Below are 17,764 nucleotides of genomic sequence, written 5' to 3'. Positions count from 1 at the left end.
AAATGGACGAAGGGGCAACGTTTTCACACAGAGGGTGATATGTTTATGAAATGAGCTGCCAGAGGAAGACTGATAGAAGTAAGAACAGCTCCAACATTTCTAAAACATTTAGACAAACATATGAATGGGAAACTTTTAGAGGTATGTGGACCAAATGCAATCAGATGGGACTGTTGTAGATTGAAAAACCTGGTCAGCATGGGCAGGTTGGAGCAAAGGGTCTGTTCATATTTGATATGACTGTATGAATGCAGAAAGCGATGAAAAGGAAAGAAAATATTTGATGCAAGCAAATTGGCAGGAAACATAAAAACAAGCATCATAAACTTTCCTGTGTATATAAAAACAGTTCAAGATGGCTGCGTGACCTTTGGTAGAAATGAAGTCAGGAAAGTATATTGAGAACATTTGGAGGCTGTGACTGGGAAATTGGCTCAAGGGAATAGGCAGATAATTTACACCGGTATTTTACATCATTCCGCATGGGGAAGGCACTGTAAGTACATCAATGATATAGGCAAAATGGTAATAGGAAGGAAGTTCTTGGACCATGCCGAACGAAAGGAACAAGGTTTCGAAAAAGCAGATGAGAGTAAGTGTAGACAGGTCAGCAGCAATTCTGAGTTGATTTTAAAAGAAGTGGCCACAGTCTTGGGATCATTGCTCCCCCTTTATCAGATGTTAGTTCTGCTGTTTGTTTAAGTAAGCAGTAAGTGCAGTAGCTTTAATGGATTGTCAACAGGTTTGGTTATACATGGTTCTGACCCTGGCATGTTCACCCGCGCTCGTGACTGAACCATAGCTCAGCCTCATGGTAATGGTAGATTGCAGGGTTATCCTGGGGAAAATGTTACAGATTGTGGTTGAATATAAGTCTACTGCTTCTGTTATGATTTCAGCATCAAATGAATGCCCAGTTTGAGCTGCAATATCTGCAATGCAATTCTGCTACATGTCCCCATTTCATACCGGGACCCATTCACCCATCACCCCTATACACAGTGACCTACCCTGGTTTCTGATGTAGGAACACTTATTTTTTTATTACTATTTTCATCCTGTTAGGGTCTCTTAATGATGTCATGATGCAATTTATCACATTTCTCAAAACCATGTAACGTTTTCATCTGAATCTTTTACCCTCCAGTAATGTCAGCTTCTGTTTAAAGTGATTGCGTTTCCCTCTGTTTCTCTCCCTTATCATGATTAAGAGCTCTTTCATGTCAGAGATGCCAGCCTTCTGTAGTTTCATAACAAATGAATTAGTGCGTTATTGTTCACTTCCCGATGTGTGGCGCTCCATGTTGGAAAGAGCGTGTGAGCAGCTTTGAGAAACATATTTGAAATACTGAACAGGTCTGGCGGCATCTGTGGAGTGAAAGCTGAGTTAATTTTCAGGGCCTGTGACTGTTCTTCAAAGCTGCCAGTATCTGCAACAATTTTTGTTTTTGTTTCAGATTTCCTGTATCCAATGATCTTTGATATATTGAAAATGTGTTGTGTGACTTTTCATTTTTGAAGAAACTCAGTGGATCTGGCCACATCTGTAGAGACAGAGAAACAATGTTAATGTTTCAAGTACATTGTAAAACTTCTTCAGAAGTGTAAAGGATTGGAAAGCGAGCCTTATAGTATCTTGGCAGAGGTGGGAAAGAGTGTTTTGCGGCCCAGTGCGAAAGCCAAATAGGCTTGAAATTGTGGTGAAAGAGTCACAGATGTAAAATGTTTGTAAATTAATGTCTAAATATTAGAAATTGATTTTCTCTCTTGACGGCATGATAAACAAAACAAAGTCGTAGGGAGGCCAGGAAGGAGTCTGAATGAAAATGGAGAACAGCCATAATGGGGTCAGGCTGTGAAGTTATGGAATTAAATATTAACTACTACAGGCTGCAACATACCAAAGTGTAAAGTGCGGCGTTACTTGAGCTTGGGTTGTGCTTCATCGGAACATTGCAGCAGCCTGCATTTTCTTAGAATCCCTAAAGTATGGAAACAGGCCCATACTGACCCTCTAAAATGTATGAAAACCAAACTCATTCTCTACCCTATGGTACATTGACCCTTGACTATTGCACCTAACCTGCAATCCCTGAACACCAAGGGCAACTTAGCATGGCCAATTCACCGAACCTGCACAACTTTGAGCTGTGGGAGAAAACCGGAACACCCACAGGAAATCCACGCAGACACGGCAATAATATGCAAACTCCAAGCAGGCAACACCACCAGCTGTAATCGAACCCAGGTCCCTGTTATTGTGAGGCAGCAGTGTTAACCACTGAGCAAACGTACCGCCCAGGGCCGAGATATTACAAGGCCACAAAACTATACGTGCAGAAATGAAGCCATCCGGTCCATCGACCCTGCTCCACCATTCGATCAAGACTGATGGATTTCCCTCAGTCTTGTACAAAGCTCCCCATCACAGAGAAGGAGCTAAATGTGACATCCTCTTGGGAAATAAGGCAGGGCAGGAGACCGAGGTATCGGTGGCGAAAGCCCTTTGGGACAGTAATCAGAATTCTCTTAGTTTTGAAATAGAAATGGAAAAGGAATTACGATCTAAAAGTTAATATTTTCTAAATCGGAGGAAGGCCAATTTTGATGATATTAGTCAAGGCCTTCCAAAGTGGATTTTGACAGATATTCGCAGGTAAAGGATTATTTGAGAAAAGGAAAGCCTTCAAAAATGAGATGTCAAGAGCACAGAGGCAGTATGTCACTGTTCAGGTGAAGGGTAAAGCTGAGATGTGTAAAGAATGCTGGAGGATTGAATAAATTGAGAGTCTGGTCACGGATAAGAGGAAAGCATATGTCAGGTAGAGACATCAGGAATGAAGGGGTTTTTTTCTGTATTCATTCACGGGATTAGGATACCACTGGTTGGGCCTGCATTTATCCCCAATCACTAATTGCCGAGAGGGTAGTTAAGAATCAATCACATTGTTCTCAGTCTGGAGTCACATGTAACCCAGACCAGGTAAGGATGGATGTTTGCTTCCTTCAAGGACATCAGTGAATCGGATGGGTTTTTCCAACATCCGAAATGGTTTCATCCTCGGCATCAGCCTCTACATTCCAGATTTAAAGTGGTTGTCCAGAAGAATCTAAAGCCAGTCGGAGTACACTTAAGAGGGAAATCCGGAGGCCATGAAGGGGAGGTGAGATAGTTTTGACAAATAGGGTTAATGAGAACCTAAAGGGGCTCTACACAAACATGAAGAACAAAAAAGTATCTCGGGAGAGTGTTGGGCTACTTAAAGTTCAGCAAGGCTGCCGATGTGCAGAACAGCAAGAGATCGAGGCGATAGTAAGCAAGCATTTTGCAACAGTATTGACTGTGCAGAAGGATATGCAAGTTAAAAAACTTGGGAAATAAATCATGACATCTATAAAAGTGTTTGAATCACAGAGCAGGAGATTCTGGAGTTCGTAAAGCCTGTAAAGGGAGAAAAATCCACGTCACCTGATCAGGCGTACCCGAGAAGTCTGTGGGAAGCTAGGGAAATGATTACTGGGCCCCTTGCTGAGATATTTGTATCTCAATTGTCACATGGCAGATGCTGGAAGATAGGAGGCTTACTAACTTTGTTCAATTACTCACAACATTTAATAAGGATGGTAAGGAAATGTTGGGGAGCCTGAAGTCAGTCGTGGGCATGTTGTTGGATAGGATTCTGAGGCACAAGTTTGCATATATTTTGAAAGGCAAGGACTGATAAGGGATAGGTAATATGGCTCGAGGCGTGGAAAATTGTGTCTCACTAAATTGACTGAGTTTTTTTAAAAAGTAACTAAGAGGATTCATTGAGGCAGACAGGTTACATTGTTGACATGGACTTCATGTTGACAACTTTCCACATGGTAGACCGGTTAACAAGGTTCATTCACATGTAATGCAGGGAGAACTAGCCATGTGGATACAGAATTAGTTCCAAGGTAGGAGACAGAGGGTGGTGGCGGTGGATTACTTTTCGAACAGAAGGGCTGTATTCAGTGGTGTGCTACAAAGATCGCTGCTGGGTCCACTGCTTTTCATTATTCATAGAAATCATTTGGATGTGAACATAGCAGAGATTGTTGGTACGTTTGCAGATGACAGCAAAATTGATGGTGGAATGGCCAGAAAAGAAGGTTTACCTCAGAGTACAATGGGAACTTGATCAGATGGGCTGATGGGCTGATGGGCTGAGGATTGGCCGATGATTTTTAATCTAGATAAATGTGAGATGCTGCATTTTGGAAATTTAAATCCAGTCAGGACGAATACACTTAATTGCATGGTCCTGGAGGGTGTTGATGAGCAAAGACACCTTGGAATGCAGGTTCATTATTCCTTGAAAGGAGAGTCGTAGATATATAAGATAGTGAAAACGGTATTTGGTATGTTTGCCTTTATTGGTCAGTGGTTTGACTATATGAATTGGGAGATCACGTTGCTGCTGCCCAGCACATTATTTTAGCCATTTTTGGAGTACTGGATTTAATTGTCGTTTCCCTCCTACTGGAAAGATATTGTGAAACTTGAATGGAGTCAGAACATATTTACAAGGATGTTGCCAGGATTTTAGCTGTAGGGAAAGTGTGAGTAGGTTGGGGTGTTATTTTTTTTCCTGGAGCGAGAAGGGCATGTAGAGGGTGAATAGTCAAGATATCTTCCCCAAAACTAGAGGGCATGGACTTCAGGTGAGAGGTGAACGATTTAAAAATGACCAAAGGAACAACTATTTCCACAGAGAATGGTGCATGTGTGGAATGAGCTGTCAGAGGTGGTGGTGGAGGCAGCTATGATTACAACATTTAAAAGGCATTTGGATGGGTACATTGATGTGGGCCAAATGCTGGCAAATGGTACAAGCTTATATTGGGATATCTCATCAGCATGGAGGAGTTGAACTGAAGGATCTGTTTCGTGCTGTGCATCTCGGAGAATCGATTATTCTGTCTGACCTCATACCAATATCACATTAATTAATCATTCGCGGAAATACCAACCAATGTTACTAGATGCCATCGATATGTCTTCACTTCTGCATTCTGAAACTTGCAAAAACATTCTTCCATAATACTGACTCTGAGTCTCTGTTCACTGTCTATTTCTGAACTCCGTCCTATTTGTTGGTATTTAAACTGTTGGTATTTAAACCCTGAAATCCAGTTTTAATTGTCCAATTTTAATGTGAATAACTAACCTATATCTTTCTCTGGCCTTGAATGTTGCTTACCCGAGAGCATCAGCTTCCAAAATTAAAAAGCCTAGAAATAATAGTCTGAAAGCATAGCTTGCGTTTCTTTGACTTCCCAGTGTCCTGCGCTGGGCTTCATGTTGGAAGGTGGGTGTCAGTTTTGAGGCACTGCTTTGTAACTTGTTCTGTGCCAATCCATTGATCGCCTGTGTTAATCAACCTCTGCTGATCATGTGCTCAGTAACATGATGAATCCCCTCCACTGTTACTGATTAAGACCAGACTTATCACTTGAATTTGACTGACATTTGACTTAATTCTTGTTTTGGAACGTTCGTGGAAATGTTGGGGATGGTTTCCTGGAGGCTGTGTTTTAAGCTGCTGTGGAAATTCAGGAAGACCAGATGTTTTGGTGACCCACTCTGGATGAGTCACAGTGACTGTGTTTACAGCATATGGGTCTACAATATGACCAACAAATAGAGCAGCGACTGCAGAGAGGGGAATCTCTGAATGGAATGAGGGAATCAAAATCAGATCAGCCATGGTTATAGAAAATGTTGGAGCAGGATTGAATGACTCGCTCTTGCAACTTATTCAAATATTTCTGTTAATAACGAGCCAATTCCTCTTCTCTCCCACCGTCTCACAGTGATGGGGAGTGAGTCACCTGGGAAGTAGAAATCTGCGGCCTCACTTGCCCCCAGATATCCCGTGTCCCAGTCTGGAGCAGTTGAGTGACTGCCTCCTGTTCCTGTGTCCCAGTCTCAACAGTTGAATGACTCCCTCCTGTCCCGGTGTTTCAGTCGCGAGCAGTTGAATGACTATCTCGTTTCCCTGTGTCCCAGTCTCAAGCAGTTGAATGACTGCCTCCTTTTCCTGTACCCCAATATCGAGCAGTTGAGGGATTGCCTCCTGTTCCTGTGTCCCAATCTCGAGTAGTTGAATGACACCCTCCTGTCCCGGTGTCCCAGTCTTGAATAGTTGAATGGACTGCCTCCTGTTCTTGTGTCCCAGTTTCATGCAGTTGAATGAATGTCTCGTTTTCCTGTGTCCCAGTCTCGAGCAGTTGAATGGCTGCCTCCTGTTCTTGTGTCCCAGTCTCGAGCAGTGAATGACGGCCTCCTATCCCTGTGTCCCAGTCTCAAGTAGTAGAATAAGTCCCTCCTTTTCTTTTCGCCCAGTGTCGAACATTTGAATGACTCCCTCCTGTCCTGTTGTCCCAATTTCGAGCAATTGAATTACTGCCTCCTGTTCCTGTGTGCCAGTCTCTGTGACTGCCTCCTGTTTCTCCCTGTTCCTGAGCAGCAATTTCAGTGCTGTGAATACTGTCTCAAAATTGTGAAAGGACTCGATAGCAGGGCATTTCAAACTAGGAGCAGCATTTCATAAAGGTATCTAAACACTTTCCCACACGACATTTTATGCAGGCGGTCTGTTATTTTATCCCTGACCCTATAGAAATACGGTGAAGCCTATACAACCCAGCAGTGTTACAGCTGTACTCCCACATACAGGGAACAAAGATAAAAAAAATGTAAGATTTATAATTTATCCTTCACCAACCCCCATCCATTCCATTCAAACTAAGCAAATGTTCCCCTTTGTTGTGGTATGTAAACTGATGTACGGAACTAGTTAACTGAATCTGTTTGTTTGCTGACTGTGATTAATGTCAGTCTGTGTGGATTCTAATTATCCCAGTGGAGAAGGTCCATATTCTAATGATAAATGAGCTCTGTTCAATGTGTTATCCCATAGCATGGGTGGGAGCATCACCGACGGCACTAACAGAGATCAGCAGCAGCAGAGAGAGGGGGCGGAGAGATCAAAATCGAAGAACATTAGACTGGAATGTTCCAACATGGATCAGAATCTGAGAATAATAGACTGGAATGTTCCAACAATGAACAGGGGTTTATCCTATTATGTTTGGATTATTTCTACATATTTTGATGGGTTGTCATTACCAACGCGGATTCAATATGTACTTCGCCTCATTCAATATTTGTATTATCCTATCCTGGCTACTGTTGGTGTCCCTGGTAGGTTTGACTGTCCACTTACTATTTGCATTAACCATGTGCGACGGCATACTGTTCTTTTCATTTACTCTACTCTGTAAACATTCACTCTCCAAACCACTACGAACAACAGAGAACTTGTTCATTCTTCCTCTGCCTCTTTCGTTCTGACGCTGTGTCTTGTGGATTGACCTACTCAGTTTCAAGTATGAATCAGGTGTCACTGCCCTTGCTATTTAAATATTGAAAGCTTGGAGTTCACTTGGAGAGAGAGAGAGAGGAAAGGTGCTGCATGCAGCAGTGAGAGTGGTGGAGCAGGAGCCTGGTTCGGTGGTCGGTGCTATAACAGATATACAGTGAGTGAGAGGGTTCAGAGACAATACGGTGACCCTTATCCTGACAGAGCGAGGAAGGTTATTGATGATTGTTCTGTATTGCTGGACATTTCTTCAGACCGCACTGAGGTGGGTAGTGAGCTCAGAACCAGGCTCAGTGGGTCTGGTGGTGTGATCCCTCTGGGAAGAGAATGGTCCCCTCCTCTACTTGCCCATCAACCAGGACATCCGTGCCCCTGTCAATAAACCGTGGTGTGATTGACCCTTATCTGCCATGCTCGGGTTAATCTGTGCAGGGCAGCTCCAAACTGAGAAAGCTCAACCGTGTGCCCATTGGCCTTTTAAAGATGGCACCATCAAGGTGCATCCGGAAGACTATGAGTACCTCAAGCCATGATGGGTGGGAGAACCACGCTAGAATTGCATGAGAGGGACACCATAGAGTGGGATGGATAGTCTATGAAGTGAATTTGATAAGGTAGCACCAGGAAACTAGCTCAGCCTCGTGCAGACATTTCCTCTGTCACACTCAATGAATATAACACTGAGATTAACATTTGTTAGATTCAGCCCAATGAGGCTATCCTCACTCCGGGTTACAAAGCTGCAGAACAAATGCTCATCCAAAACTGGCCATCATCTGAACTCACAGAAATATCACATTCACTCATAATTCTCCTAGTACTGACCCGTGTTGCATGATACTATCGAAATGGCTTCATTTCAGCATTCTGAAACCTGTGAACATACCCTTCCATGACGGTTGTTTTTCTCAGTTTCCCCCTCTCTGTCTCAACTCCAAAACACACACATTTACAGCCATGCTGAACGGTAACAGGCCATTCGGCGAAGCTGGTCCATGCCAACCAAAATGTCCATCAACACTCACCCCATTTCTCTGTCCTTATTCTGTATATCTCTAATCCTTGCCTTTGAATGTATGGTCCAAATGCTCTTTCAATGTTGTTATTGTATGCACCTCAATCACGTCCACTGGCAGATCAGTCTAGAGCAAGGTGAACAAAACTGAGCACAATACTCCAACCGCAGCCTTACCAACATCCTGTACAACTGCAACATAACGTCCCACCCACTATACTCAATGCCCTGATGAAGGCCAGTGTGTCAACAGCCTTCTTCACTGGCCTGTGTATCTCTGACTCAAATTTCAGAAAACCGTGCGCCTGATCTCCAACGTCCTTTTTTTTCCCCATTACACTCCTTAATGCCCTCTCATTCATCATTAAACTCCCACCTAAATTTGACTTTCCAAAATGCAAGACGTCACACTCATCGATATTAAAATCCATTTGCTATTTCTCAGCCCACTTTCCCAGCTGGTCAAGGGACTGCTGCAATTTCTGATAATGTTCCTCACTGTAAACGATGTCTCCTATTTTAGTGTCATCTGCAAACTTACTACCCTTGTGTTGTGTACTCTCGTCCAAATCGTTGATAGAGCTAACAAATCGGAATGGTCCCAGCACCGACCCCTGAAGCAGTCCACTAGTCGCAAGCCTCCAGTCCGACAAGCATACCTCCACCATTGTCATTTGCTTGCTAACATAAAGCCAATTGTCGCCAATTTGCCAGTTCACCTGGTATTACATGCGATCTAAGCTTTTAGAGCAGCCTACCTTGTGGAACCTTATCAAAGGCCTTACTGAAATCCATTTTAGACTATGTCCACCACCCCTGCCCTCGTCAACCTTCTTGGTCACTTCCTCCAAAAACTTTAACAAAATTTGCAAGGCATGATCTGTCATGCACAAAGCTATGTTGACTGCTCCAAGTCAAACTCTGTTTTCCAAATACATGCAATCCTATCTCTCAGAAACTTCTCAGGTTATATTTCCCAGGCCTTTCTTTGCAGACCTTCTTAAATAAGGGCACAACATTTTCTACTGCCCAGTCTTCCTGTAATTCGGCCCCTGACCTTTCTTCACTTCCTTCCTGGATATATCTGGTCAAAACCAAGAGATTTATCTGACTTTATGCATTCTACTGTGATATGGACTGTACCAAGATATGACAACCAACCCCTCCCCCCGCCCCCCCCCCCCGCCCTCCCCCCCCCCCCCCCCCCCCCAAATGTCACAGTTCTTCAAGGCTTTCTTCATGGAAAGAAAAGGTTAAATTAGGACTTCGCCCATCTCTTGCAGTTTTACATACGCATGCCCATTTTGGATTTTAAGGCATCCTATTCTCTCTCTACTTGTTTTTTTTACTATACTGAAAGAACATCTTTGGATTCAACATAATCTTCTCAGCCAAGGCTATCTCATACCCCCTTTGTCGCTTTCCTGATTTCCTTCTTCAGTAAACGCATATATCCCCTGTGTACGCCCAGGGATTCCCTTTATTCCAGCCGCCTGAACCTGAGCTACCTCCTTTTTTTCTGGTCAAAGCCTCACTATCTCTTGTCATTCAGGGTTCTCTCAACCAGCCTCAACTTGCCTACACCTTCACAGCAACATATAAACCTTGAACTCGGGTTATCTCACTTATAAATGCCTCCCACTTGCCCGAGATCCTTTTACCTGCAAGTCCCTGTCTAATTCGAATAAAATTCGCCTTGCCCCAATTTAGAACTTGAATCTGTCGACCAATAATGTCCCAATTTTAAAATTAATATAACTTTAGTCATTTTTCCCAAAATGCTTCTCTACTTTACCTCCTTCACCTATCCTGCCCCATTTGCAAACCATAGGTCGAGTTTGTCCCTTCCTGAGTAACACCCTCTACATGCTGTTTGTGGAAACGTTCCTGAACACACTTGATAAATTTCATCCCTTCTAAGTCCTTGATCCTCTGGAGAGCCCAGTCTATGTTAGGAAAATTAAAATCACCTATTATGACAACCCTATTACTCCTGCAAGTCCCCCCACCCCACCCCCCATCTCCCTGCATATTTGTTCCTCCAATTCCCATTGATGATTTGAAGGCTTATAGTGCAACCATTATAACATCACCATCCTCCTCTTACTTGTTTGCACCATCCACAAAACCTCATCGGATATTGTCTCAGTTATTTCATCTTTAAATCCTGGAGTGATAATCGCCTGAAACAGAATAATTGGTATTTAAATTGTTTCCATTTACATCTCATGCTCGCAGTGATTTTCACATCGGCAGCAGCCCATGTCAAGGCACAGTGGAGACATGGAACTTTAAATGGCTGGGAGCTGCACATCGTCTCACTTCCAGCATTTGGCTGCAAGTTTCCCCACACTTGGCAGTGATCTAACACAGTGTTATCGAGCAACGCAACAGCCTTTGAATGAGTGAACCAGTGCGGTCTGGGCAGCAATCCGCGCTGGACACGTAGCCCAGAATTATGCATCAAGTATTGGTGTGGGCTGCACAGAGTTCCACTCTAGACATTACCGGATTGCATGCAGCTGTATGCTAGTTTGATCTACACAGTGCTCCATCCTGAACGTATAATGGATGGGCTGGTTATGTGAGTTGGATTGCGAATGTGAGAGAACTAAACATGTGGCAATAACTTTATTTTGTGTTTTCATTCTTGCGATTGGACCCTTCAAATCATGACTCATTCGGTTAGACCCATCCCTCTGGATGAGTGATGGTGACTGTTGTTACAGCATCTGGGTCTGTAACATGACCAACAAATGGAGCAGAGGCTGCAGAGAGGGGTTCTCCGTAAAATGGAATGAGGGAATCACAATCAGATCAGCCGTGGTCTTAGTGAATGGTGGGGCAGGATTGAATGGACAACTAATGCACCTTATTCATATATTTCTGTTTGTAACAAACAAACTCCCCTTCTCTCCCAGTGTACCATACTGGTGGGGAGTGAGTCACCACCTCCTGTTCCTGCGTAACATGATCCTGGGGCCTCACTAACCTCAAAATTTCCTTGTGCTCCAGACTTGAGCAGTTCTATGACTGCCTCCTGTTCCTGTTTCCCAGTCTCAAGTAGTTGATTGACTGCCTCCTGTGCCTGTGACCCAGTCTTCAGCAGCTGCCTTGAGTGACTGCCTCCTGATCCCCGGTTTGTGAAAATAGATGTCCTCCTCCTCCTCCAGAGTAATAGGCTCCAAAAGCTCTGTGCTCACCTGCTGCTCCTGTGAAATGGAATTGACGACTGAATGGCCTCTTCATATTCCTTACAGCTTCTCGAGACTAAAAGCCTTTCTCCTGTTCTGTAAAACACCATCAAAATCTGTATGATGTACTTTTGTAGTTGACTATCAGTAATTGAGCAAACAAACTGACTGGCAGAATTCAGAAGCTGAATAGCCTCCTCCAGTTCCTGTATTATACACTCAAGAGGCTATAGAGTCTCAGAGTTGGACAACACAGAAAAAGACCCTTCAGTCCGGTTGTCCATCCCCACCAAATATCCTAAATTAATCTCGATCCCCTTTGCCAGCACTTGGCCCATCTCCCTCTAAAGCCTTCCCATGCATGTATCCATCCAAATGCCTTTTAAATGGTGTAACTGGACCTGCCTCCACCACCTCTTTTGGCTGTTCCACCCATACACACAGCAGTCTCTGTGTGAAAATGTTGTCCCTCATGTCCCTTTTTAAATCTTTCCCCTCTCGCCTTAAACCTTTGACTTCTAATTTTGGACTCGCCTATCCTGGAGAAAAGACATTGACTGTTTAACTTATCTATGCCCCTCGTGATTTTATAAACCTCTTTAAGGTCAACCCTCAGCCTCAAGACTTGAAAATTGCCCCAGCCTATTCAAACTCTCCCTGTAACTCTAACCCTCCAACACCTGTAACATTCTTTTAAATCTCTTATGTACCCTTTCAAGTTTGACAACATCTTTCCGACAGCAGGGAGACCAGAATTAAAGGCAGTATTACAAAAGTGACCAAACCAATGTCCTGTGCAGATGTAACATAGCAGGCAAACGCTTAGGCTCAAAGCACGTACAAAAAAGGGAAGATCATCAAATGCCTTCTTCACTGCGCTGTCTACCTGTGACGGCACTTTCAAGGAACGGAGAACCTGCACCACAAGGTGACACAGTACCTCAGTGACTAGCATTGCTGCTTCAGAGCGCAGCGCTCTGGGTTTAATTCCATCCTTGAATGACTGCCTGTGTGGAGTTTGCACATTCTCCCCGTGTCAGCGTGAGTTTCCTCTGGGTGCTACGTTTTCCTCCTATAGTACTAAAATATATAGATAAGGGTAGATTGGCAATGCTGAGTTGCCCATATCACCCAAGGATGTGTAGGGTAGGTGGATTAGCCATGGGAAATGCAGGCTCAGAGGGATATGGTAGGGGTTTGTCTCGTGAGATATTGTTTAGAGGGTCGGTGTGGACTCGATGGACCGAATAGCCTGTTTCCTCACTGTAGAGATTGTATAATTTCTGTGGAGTTCTCCTTGCTTGGCAACTTTCAACAGGACGCTCCCTACATGTCTTGCCTTGATTTGTCTTGCCAAAATGAAACACTTCACATGTATCTAAAATAAACTCCATCTGCCACTCCTTGGCTCACCTAACCTAGGTCCCATTATATTCTGAGTTATAATGCTTCACTTATGCACCACCAAATTTGGAATTATGTACAAACTTACTGACCATACTTCATATATTCAAATGCAAATGATTTGTATAAGTGACAAAAGGCAGTGGACCCACTATTGATCTTTGTGGCACGCCACTGGTCACATGTCTCCAAGTTCAATGAACAAATGTCCACTGTCACGGCCTGTCTCCAATATTCAAGAACATTTTGGATCTAACTGGCGAGCTTTCCCAGGATTGTAGGCAGTCTAACCTTGCTAACCAGTCTACCATGTGGAACATTTTGGGTTTCTTGCTGCATTCCATAAAGGCAACATCCACTGCCATGCATTAATGAACCACTTACATCACTTCCTCAAAAGCTTCCACCGATTCAGTGAGACGTGCTCTCCAAGGTACAAAGACCTCTTCAGTCCTTGTCTTTCCAAATGCGTACACATCCTTTCCCTCAAAATCCCCTCCAACAATTCAGTCACCATTGACGTCAGGCTCACTGATGTATTGGTACCCGGGTTTTCCTCAATTTCTTAAATAATGACACTATGTTAGCAGCCCTCCAGTCTTTTGTCACATCACCTGTGGAAGTCAATGATACAAATATATTAGCAAAAGGCTGAGCAATCTCTTTCCTAGCTTCCCACAAACTTCTGGGATACAACTGATCAGGTCCCAGGGATTTGTTCACCTTTATGCGTTTTAAAATGTCAAGCACTTCCTTGTAATATAGACACTTTTCAAGATATCACTATATATTTCTTGTTCTCTCGTTCTTGTAACCTCTTCCACATTAAATACTGAGGAGAAATACTTGTTTAGTGTCCCTCCCATCTCCTGTGGTTCCACACATAGGTAGCCTTACTGATCTTTAAGGTGCCATATTCTCTCCCGAGTTTTTTGTTTTTTGGCATTAAAGGATTTTTAGAATTTCTTTAAAGCCTCAGTATCCCTATTTCCAAATCCATCTCTTGTCCACATTTTTCTGGCCCGATTTCCCCATTGACTATACACTTACTGCCCTTATACTCCTCTCGAGATTCACTTGATCTCAGCTCTGTTTACCTGACACATGCCTCCTTCCTTTCCTTGATCAGTCCATCAACCTATCGAGTCATCCAGCACTCCCTGAACTCACCAGCCTTACCCATCTCACTAATAGGAACTCGTTGGCTCTGGATTCGCTGAATCCAAGTTTTGATTGCCTTGCATTTTCCAATCATCCCCTTACCTGTGAACAGGGTGTCCCAATTAGCATTTCACAGGACTCGCCTAACACTTTCAAAAAACTGGCCTTATTCAAGGTTAGAACTTTAATGTTTACATCGTATCTTTCCTATTCCATAACTGATTTAAAACTAATATTTACACATAACAGACTTGAAATGTTAAATAAAAACTTCCTGCCACTCCGTAACAGTCTCGAGAAACTGAATAGCCTCCTCCTTTCCCTCTGTAATAGACTCAAAAGGCTGAATGACCTTTTCTGTTTCTCTGTAATGGGCTCGAGGGGCTGAATGACATCCTCCTGTGCCTGTGTAACAGCCCGGGGACATTAAATAACACAGCTACCTGTGGATTATGATCAGCCTGTAAACTGATGGAGGTCCATCCCTTCTGAGTTACGGAAACACAAAAAACACAATGTACTCCAGGTGCTCTCTCAGTAACACCTCGTACAGTGCAGGGACACATCTCTTTGTTTTGAATGATTCTGTTGGCAAAATGTGCCAACATTCCATCTTTTCAAGTCTACTATGGTGTGAATAGCGATCTGCTATCCCTCTGTAAAAGACCCATAGGGACAGAATTTCTTCGCCCAGTTGCTGAGCAGCAGTCTCAATGCTCTGTCTCAAGGTTATGAAAGGATTTGATAACAGGGCACTTACAACCAAGCGTAGCCTCACATTGGTCAATATGTACCGTACGTTTTGATAAGGTATCCAGAAACTTGACCACCTGACATTTTTATGCAACCGATCTGTTATTTTACAACTCCCTCCTTGAATAAACAAAATGGAATATATACAGACCCCTGCAGTGTTCTATTAATACTCTCATGTACAAGGAAATAAAGATTTAAAAAGATTGAAAGATTTATGGTCCAGCACTCAGCAACCCTCATCCATTCAATCCAAACCCAGTAAATATTCCCCTTTTATCGTGATATGTAAAGCGATGTTTCGAACTGGTTAACTAAGCCAGTTTGTTCAGGGAATTTACTAATGCCAGTCTCCATGGATTGTAATAATCCCAGTGGAGGGTTTCCATCTTTCAATGATAAATGGGCGCCGTTCAATGTTTTATCCCATAACATGAGCGGAAGCATCACCGACAGCACTGACAAGGATCAGTAGATCCAGAGAAAGTGGAAGGAGAGATCAGAATCTGAGAGCATTAGACTGGAATGTTCCAACAATGGATCAGAATCTGAGAACAATAGACTGGAAAATTCCTACAATGGAGAGGGGTTTACTCTATCATATTTCGTTTCATTCGACATATTATGATGGGTTGTCATTATCATTTCGGATCTATTTTGCTCTTCTCATTATTAAGTATTTTTGTTATCCCTTCCTTGCTATCATTGGGGTTCCTGGTGAGTGTCACTGTCTAGATGTTTTATTTCTATAAACCAGTTATGACTATATTTCTGTTATTCCATAGTCTACACATCTTGTCACTATTATTGTTCCTGTTGAATCTCGCAATCCAGATATTCACTCTACAGACCACTACTAACTACATCAATGAACGTGTTCAATTACTGTCTCCCTCTGCTCTGGCAGTGTTACTCATGGGTCTCTATGTTGACTGACTCAGTTTCGGTGGAGACCCACAATGCATTGCATCATTGCCTTTGCTATTAAGTGCATGGAGGTCACTGTCTACTGGTCTGGTGCTTCCTTCCACTGTTTCCATCGTATCCCTGGCCAATATCTGCAGCTGAAGCAGACAAGTCTCAACTGTGGGTGATCCCATTGACAATGAGCTGATTCCTGACACCATGCCCTGAACATTTTTAACTTGAAATACTCATCACTCCAGAATATATCTCACTGGTTTATTCCATCTGCTGTTTGAACTTTGAGCTATGAAGTACATTTGTAAGGAAATCAAAAATCTGCTACTGAAACTCTCGGCTTCAAACCTGCCGAAGCAATTCTGATTCGCACTCACACCAAACTCCCATCCATCTGTCACTCATGCGCACGCGGATATATATTGCTATTGTGTATGGCAATGCCTTTACTTTAACATTCTCAAACACTTTATCTCATCAGTCAATGAAACCTCTCACGTTCCCTCTGTTGATTATCCAAAAGCCTGCCAGTTGTTCGTAATTAAAATAGTTTCCTCCATGTGTGTTCCTTCTCAAACAATGAGTTTCCTATTCCAGCACTCCAATCGCACACACACACGCACTCTCTCTATTTCTGATGAGCACACACACACGCAGAGAGAGCAAACCTTCCCATTGTGGGCAGTAATCCGATGCGAGTATAGTTAGCATATGATAGTAAAGTTTGCAATACTCTCCATGCTGGGCAGATAGTGCAGTTTACTGAGCAACACACTAGCATGGTCTGCACAGCACTCCATGCTGGGCTGTCATCTTGTCCCAGTTTATGTTGTTTGTGGTGTTCTGTGAAGAAGATTCAGAATGATTCAGAACAAACCATTCCAGCTGATCTGACAATGCCTTTATTCAATGTTCTCATTCTTGTCATTTTAATCTCGAAGATCTCACTTCTCCAGTTTGCCCCACTGCCCTTTCTTTTTCCCCATAATTCCACAACATCTTTTCCGTTAATTTACTGTCTGTTTCTGTCTTTTATGTGAATCTGTCTGTCTCTCTGTATCGTTCCCTAGTCTTGGGTTTTGGCTCTTTGTCTCTGGAGTGCTGGCATTGTGCAGCTCAGAAGTAATGAAAGGGTGTGCATCAGGCTATTGTTCACTTCTCTGTATGTCCCATGTGATGGTCCATGGACAGGGGTGTTTCAGAAGTTATAAGACACATCCTTGTAACTTGGTCTGTACCTGTATTTGTACCTCTCAGGTTACCTTGCGATCAGTAACACGAGGAAGCCCCTTAAGTAAAGGACCAGACATCTAAATTGTGTGACAATGCTGTCACTTTTTTAAAAATATTATTTTCTCCTTTTTTTAAAATAAGAGATCTTAAAGGCCACACTGCCGGCTGAAAAAGGCTCAAGTAAATAACTTACGATGCTTTCAGGGCTTTTAATAAATCGTTATCTCCAGCTGCTACTCTCTCTGAAACCTGTCTTGATGCTGCTTCCTCCTGGATTGGAGAACTGTATGCAAGAATGTATGTCTGAAATTTCCATTTTGCCAAGGGGTTTGTTTCGGTGATGTTAGTATATTCGAACAGGTCATTTGTAGAAGGTACTGTTTCCATTATTCTGTTAAGGTTTCCAATAGTTAAAGTATTCTAAGTTCCTCTTCAATTTGTATGGATTTTCATTACCGTGTTTAAATATATTGTGTCTTGCTTAATGGTGAGTGGTTTGAATAGTAACATCACATCTGAAACAACCAACTCGCATCTACCTTTAAAATAAGAAAAGGTTGGCATCCAAGCTACCTTCTTAAAACAGTTTGAGGCAGTCTGGTTGGTCTGTAGTAAACTGGGAATTCTTGTCCGGTTCTAAATCGATAATACCAAATTCGGTTTAGAATTTC

Source organism: Chiloscyllium punctatum, chromosome 12 (genome assembly GCF_047496795.1).
Source record: "Chiloscyllium punctatum isolate Juve2018m chromosome 12, sChiPun1.3, whole genome shotgun sequence".
Classification (NCBI taxonomy): domain Eukaryota; kingdom Metazoa; phylum Chordata; class Chondrichthyes; order Orectolobiformes; family Hemiscylliidae; genus Chiloscyllium; species Chiloscyllium punctatum.
This window is presented reverse-complemented; position numbering follows the sequence as displayed.